This window comes from Pteropus medius, unplaced genomic scaffold, assembly GCF_902729225.1.
Source record: "Pteropus medius unplaced genomic scaffold, Ma_sr-lr_union100, whole genome shotgun sequence".
In the NCBI taxonomy this organism is placed as follows: Eukaryota; Metazoa; Chordata; class Mammalia; order Chiroptera; family Pteropodidae; genus Pteropus; species Pteropus medius.
Window position 1 is genome coordinate 16,660,749 of NW_024349797.1, and position 6,056 is coordinate 16,666,804.

Below are 6,056 nucleotides of genomic sequence, written 5' to 3' on the forward strand. Positions count from 1 at the left end.
ACGGCCTGTCCCTGCCTTGTCGGAGGGGCCCTGTGGTGTGGACACAGACCGAATCCAAACCCTAGCCTCTCTACTGCCTAGCTCAGTGACCAGAGGAGCATTCTCCTACCTCCACGAGCCTCGGTTTCCTAGTCTGTCAAATAAGAAGGACAGTGCCCACCTCAGACAGTTTCATTCATTCATTCGTTCATTCATTCATCGAGGGTTAAATAAAAGGACAGATGTAAAACTCACATAGTGGTATTCAAGGGGCGCTAGGGCCCCGCCCCCATCACCTGTGTCTTAGAAAATTCGATCCCCAGGAGACAAGGGCTCTTCTCTGATGACGAGAGTGTGTCGCTTGTGCAAAACAGCTGAGGGAGAACTGTGACTACAAGGGCCGAGCACAGCGGTGGCACCTGCTGTTTACAGGTTCTCATGTGGCTGGCTAGTGCAATTCCCAAGGTGGCTCAGAAGCCAAGCAATCATTTCGCTCCGAGTTTGGGTTTGTTCATTCATCCATTCATTCAACGAGCCTTTATTACGTGCCCACTGCCTGCAAATAGACACAAAGGACATTTCTCCCTGACTTTACCTCGCTCCACTCCCTGTGGTGACCTGTCCTCTCCACTGCACAAACCTGCTCACGGTCTCCATGCTCCAGAATGCCTAACGCCCCCGGTCTCAGTTTGCTGAATTGAATCAATGAACTTTGGCCTGGAAAGTGGGAGCACTTGAGTCCTTGTGGTGTCATTGCCCTTCTCTGGAACACTGTTCCCTTGATTAAAGTCACGGGGCTGTGTTACCAGAATGCTAAGCTTCATGCCTCCAGCTTTGCCTCCTGTGATTTCAACCTGGATTCAGGGACCCCTGGCAAACAGCCAGCCTGTCCCCATCCACAGCTACAAAAGGCAGCACTAGCCGATCAGGGCATTCTAACTGCTGAGCCCTGAGGGGGCCCTTGGAACCTTTCCACGGGGCACCTGCCAGCCATCGCCAATCAAATCCGAGTTGGCAGTTGAGATTAAACGGACTTTTCATTCCTGGCCAGTGCCCTGGGACGAGCGAGAGACGCATCAGAAAGGCACCAGAGGCTACGGTCAAGGTGAAGGGCCTGTGCCGGGGGTCAGAAAGCAGCACAGGGCAGTGGCGGGAATGTGGGGCAGTGGTCCACTGGGGACACCCAGCAGGGGCACAAAGACATTCCTGTCACATCAACCCCTCCCTACAGGGGAGACGTGCCCAGGATGAGCTTCACCTGGGCAGCCTTTGGACCCAGGGGAAGAGAAGACGAGGGAACGCATGTGATGTCTCTGTCACTGTAGTTGGGCTGTGGCCGGGGCACAGGGGCTGGCTGAGCTGGGCTGTGACTTCTCTGGGTCATCGTGAGGTCTCTGGCTGCTCTGAGGGCGCAGCCACACTGGTGTTAAGCCTCAGTTCTGAGGCGAGGTCGCCAGGGCAGAGAGCCGTTGGCACAGCAGCCAAAGGGGTTTATTTCAACCCTAAGCCTCTCATCCCAAGGAAGCGGGAAGCTCGCTTGCTCTGATTACAGCTGACAGCATGCCTCGGGCTGGTCTTTGATATTATGTAAGGGGGTTACGTAAATCATCTTGTGATGTCTGTGTCACATGTCCAAGAGGCACTGGGCAGGTGCTGTGCACGCCTCCCCCACTCTCCCCCACCCACCTTCCCGTATGTTTCCTGTGGTGGGACCTAACTCTCCAGGTCTGGGAGGGCTGGGTGTGTCTGCATCACCGGGTCTAGCAAAGATCCTGGGAGGGAGTTAGGGCCTGTGTGTTGGTTAATAGTTGTCAGTAGGGAGCAGCGTAATACAATGGTCATGACCTAGGGTCTGGCTCCCGCTGCCAGCATCCCAATCCTGGTTCTGTCATTTACTGACCAGGGGACCTTGGGCAAGTTTCCTAACTGACTTGTGCCTCAGTTTCCTTATCTATTAAAACAGTAATCATGGCACCCGGGAAGAACAAATGGCCCAATACGTGCTACGGACTTCGCTCAGCTGGTAAAGTTCAGCTCCAAACCTGTCCTTCGATGACTATCCTGAGACTGCAAGACAGGCTTTAAGATTGACCATTTCAGCGGCTTGTCTCTCTAAATCCAGATTTTTCTAAATATTCTGCAACCGAAACAAATGGCTGATGTCAGACCATAAGCCATAACGCCTGATTTCAAAGTTCTCTGTCATCGGAACGGCCTCCTTGTCCCAGTCCATGGTTTACATTCACGTGTGTACAGGAACCCCGTATTCCCGGCACAGGGCTGTCGCTGTTTGACATATGGGGCTCCCCCATCGTATTTTTTCATGGGCTGCTCTGCATGAGTGTAATTTGGAAGCCCACCCCCTTAGCTGACCTCCCCAGCTCCCTCTGGCTTGATCAGTGCCTGTCACCGCTTTCAGTATCCATCTGCACGTGTGTTGGCAAAATCCTAGAAGTGGATTATGTCAGGCGACATCCGGAGATTCCGGATGGGCGTCTTCTAGTAGTGAGTTTGGGAAACCAAGGAAAGTTAGGTTCTGTCGTTCTGTCTCACTGGAAGGTGGGCAGAAGGTGGCTGTTGAGTCATCAAGACAAAGTCAGTGTTCCCTCCAACAAGCTGTCCCTGGGATGCAGGAGCAAGCTAAGTAAGCAACCCCACACCTTCTGGTCCCAGGCACATAGTAGGTGCTGAACGGGGTTGACTAGAAGCTGGGAGTCCCTGACACCGAACGATGTGAATAAACTCGAGGCGAGGTTAGCACAGCTGGAGTATCAGAGATCCGCGGCAGTGACAGCCAGTGGTAGGGGAAGGATACTCAAGGTCGAGTTAGCGCAGCTAGCGCACTTGTTGCTCATAGAGCATGATAGAAACCCTGCTCTGGCACAGGGGGATGCAATTGTGAAAGAGCAGCTGCTCTCAGGGCACCCAGCATCCCAAAAGAACACAGTTCACCATCAAGTACAATCATCGCAACCGCAAGAGTCCTTCTTTGAGGCCTGCTTTGTGCCGAGGCCATTCTAGTCACTGGAGAGACAGAGGTGAACCAGCAGACGAGCTCCTTGTTCTTGTGGAGCTCAGCCAGGCAAACAATAAATGAAAAACAGACGGGAACAGTTGTTTCCAGTCCACAGGAAAAATTCTATTCAGTGGAGTGGGCAAAGCACTTAACTCATGAAACATTTAGTGAGAAGCTACTCTGTGTAAGACCCCTATAGGGGTCAAATTACAAAGGGCCTTCTTTGGTAAGCTAAGGAGGTTAGACTTTATCTTTGAATCCATAAATGTAGGGATGGGAGAGGGTGTCGTGTATAATGTTGGGAGTTGAAAGTCTCCTAGATGTTCGAGATGGACTTTGAAGAATGTTGAGAGGACAGTGTTGGCTGAGCAGCCCTGAGTTGGGCCCAAGATTCGGTGGTTCGAGGCTCGTCTTCGGCTGTGTCACCAACTGTAAATAAGGAAAACAATTCTCCCCTTGCCCAGACGCAGGACCATAATGAGAGAATACTGTGAAAGGGCTCTCTAGAATGAGGCATAATTATTATTACTATTTTTAAACCTGTCTATAAGGCCTCTCAGAAAAACAGAGAGCAGCCTGCCCCTGCAGCAGTCAAAGGCGGTCCCCAGAGGGCTGGCCTGAGCCGGGGGTGCGGCCAGGCCAGTACAAGACTGTAGATCAGGTTCTCAGGCTGCAGCTGCCTCCTCTCCCCTGGACTGGTCTAACCATAGCCGCGGTGCCCACATTCCTGAGTCGGAGGCTGAGAGTCACATTCCGAGGAGGGGACAGCAGAGCCGAACCCAGGATTGAGGCAGACAGTCTGGCCTGTGAGGCCTTCGGACCCGAGCGCACTTCTTCAGTGCCCAGTGCTTGGGAAGAAGCGATGTGGCGTGGTGGGATCCACACGGGCTTTGCGTGCAGATGAGCCTGGCTTCAAGGTCAAGTTCTGCCAGTTATTAGCTGTGATCCTTGGGAAAGGGACTCAACCTCCCGTTCCTCATTGTAAAAGGCAATAAGCACGCCCTCGCGGAGCTGTCCCAGGATCAGGCGAGGTGCTTCGTGCTCCATCACGGATTCCGGCCTTGGCACATATTAAGTGCCCAACAAGTATCGGTTTCTTTTTTCCATTTTTCTCTCTCCTCTCTTCTTCTCTTCCCTCTTTCCTCAAAAAGCGAGAAGAACATATGGGGAGAGGAGCCGATGTTAAGATTTGGAAAGATTCTTTAAGATTCAGATTTGACTCCCACAGAGCTCACCGGCTGGTTGCGGGGGGTCATGACTGGCTGAGAAACAAGGGGACAACGTCACAAGCAGTCAACGCCAGGATGAGCTAACGCGACTGCAGGTGCCGTGGAGTCTGGGAGGAAGCTGGGGCCGAGCGGAGCGGTGCGGGAACGCCTCCATGCTCTTGGGAGGCGGCAGGTGTTCCAGAGGGAGGGACCAGCAGGAGCAGACACCGCGCGTGCAGGAAGCCAGGGCGGCCATGGGGCCGGGCTGGCTCGAGGCCAAGTCTCCCAGCGGAGAATAGTGGAGAAGGTGGTTAAGTGGGCTGGCGCCGGGCTGTGGAGGAATTTGAACACAGGCCAGGTCTGTGTGCCGTGGGTCCCATGCGGTAGGCAGCGGCGGCTGTGACGGGAGTTGCACGGAAGCCTAACCCAGTGACCTCGGCCCGGTGACCTCGGCATTCTGTCCAGCGACGTGTCATAGGGTGGTTTGGGGTGGAAAGGGTGTTTCTTGCCCGTACCGGTCAGAGTGGGCTGGGTTCTGCTGCAGAAACAAGTAATCCCAGATCTCAGAAGCTTCAAGTGACGATGGTTTAGCTCTCACTCCCTCGAAGGCTGCTGCAGATAGGGAACCACTCTTCAGGCCCTGGGATGGCCAGTGACCCGGATGGTCCAGTCCAAAGTCACCTCCTTCTCAGTTCACGCTTTTCGAATCTCACAGCAGGGCCCTCTCCACCAAAACCTTCATTTTGCCTGCAGGGACCCTTGGGCCAGAGGAGGAGGTAGCTTGGAGCCAGGCCACTGTGGGCAGTCGCTTTGTACGGGCAGCAGCTGCCCATCGGCCAGCAGGAGGGGGTGTGACCATCACTCCTGGGGGACGCCCCGGTCCTGCCCTGCCCTGCCCGTGCTTCCAGTCTGGGTGGGGGACTTCGGAGAGGAGTCCTTGGCATTTTAGGCTGTGGTACAAAAGTGCGGGTTGGCGTATAGACCACCAGCCACTGGGCCAGGGGACAGGAGAAGGTGGCAGAGAAAAGGGGAGAGGAGGAGGGGAAAGGCAGGAGGCACAGGGGACCCTCCGGGCTGGCTGGCGTGGAGGCCTCTCCCACCAGCACGTCTCAGGGAGCCTTCCTCTGCCAGCGGCCTCACCTTCCCTCTGGCCAGTCGGTGGGCAGGGCCAACGGCTGGCTCTGGGCTCCGCGCTCGCTCGGAGCAGCCCTGCTTGTGGCCCTGCCGGCGTTGGCACGGTGACAGTAACCAAGTGTGCAAACTTGTGCCATTGTCCCCAGGCCAGGGGGAGCCATGGAGACTGGCTAATATGACACAGGAAAATGTTTGCTGATGGCAATTCTATGGGCTTTGTCCACCTCTTTCTCCATCATGACGACTCGATTTAAGTCCCTAACTGTTTGACTACAAATGCAAGGGGACCGTGCAACGCCAACCTTTTGTCCGGCCGCGCTGAATGGGCAATTCAGGCTTTGTGCAGCTCAATTGAGGAAGCAAACATAAAGACAAGATTCCTGAGCGCCCCAGCTCCCTTCCCATGGATATCCCAGCCCCTCATTAGAGAGTCCTTCCCGGCTACCTCTGCCCGCATCGGCGTGCCGCTGGCCCTCACAGGCCCGCCGGGGCCCATGCCCCAGGGAGCGAGGGTGGGAGAGGGAGAGGAGAGAGCCACTCAACACTCAAGGACAGCGGGGAAGGCCGCCCGCCCGAAGGCCGCCCGGCCGGCTTACCCGTCCGATTGTCTGTCTGCACTGGAGCATGGCAGCTGCCGGCCTGGAGCCTGGGGGTCGGATCTCAGGCCCATGTCTTCTCAGTCTTGGACTTTTTACACACACACACACACACACACACGC

At 55.3% G+C, this 6,056-nt stretch overlaps 1 protein-coding gene across 1 annotated transcript in view; it reads left to right on the plus strand.

Annotated features, from left to right (window-relative positions):
* Positions 1-882: 882 nt before the first annotated feature.
* Positions 883-6,056, plus strand: part of FAM181A (family with sequence similarity 181 member A) — a 7,639-nt gene continuing 2,465 nt past the window's right edge. The window contains exon 1 of the mRNA XM_039884341.1: positions 883-1,084. The gene's annotated coding sequence lies outside the window, so the exon portion shown is untranslated. The remainder of the gene's footprint in view (positions 1,085-6,056) is intronic.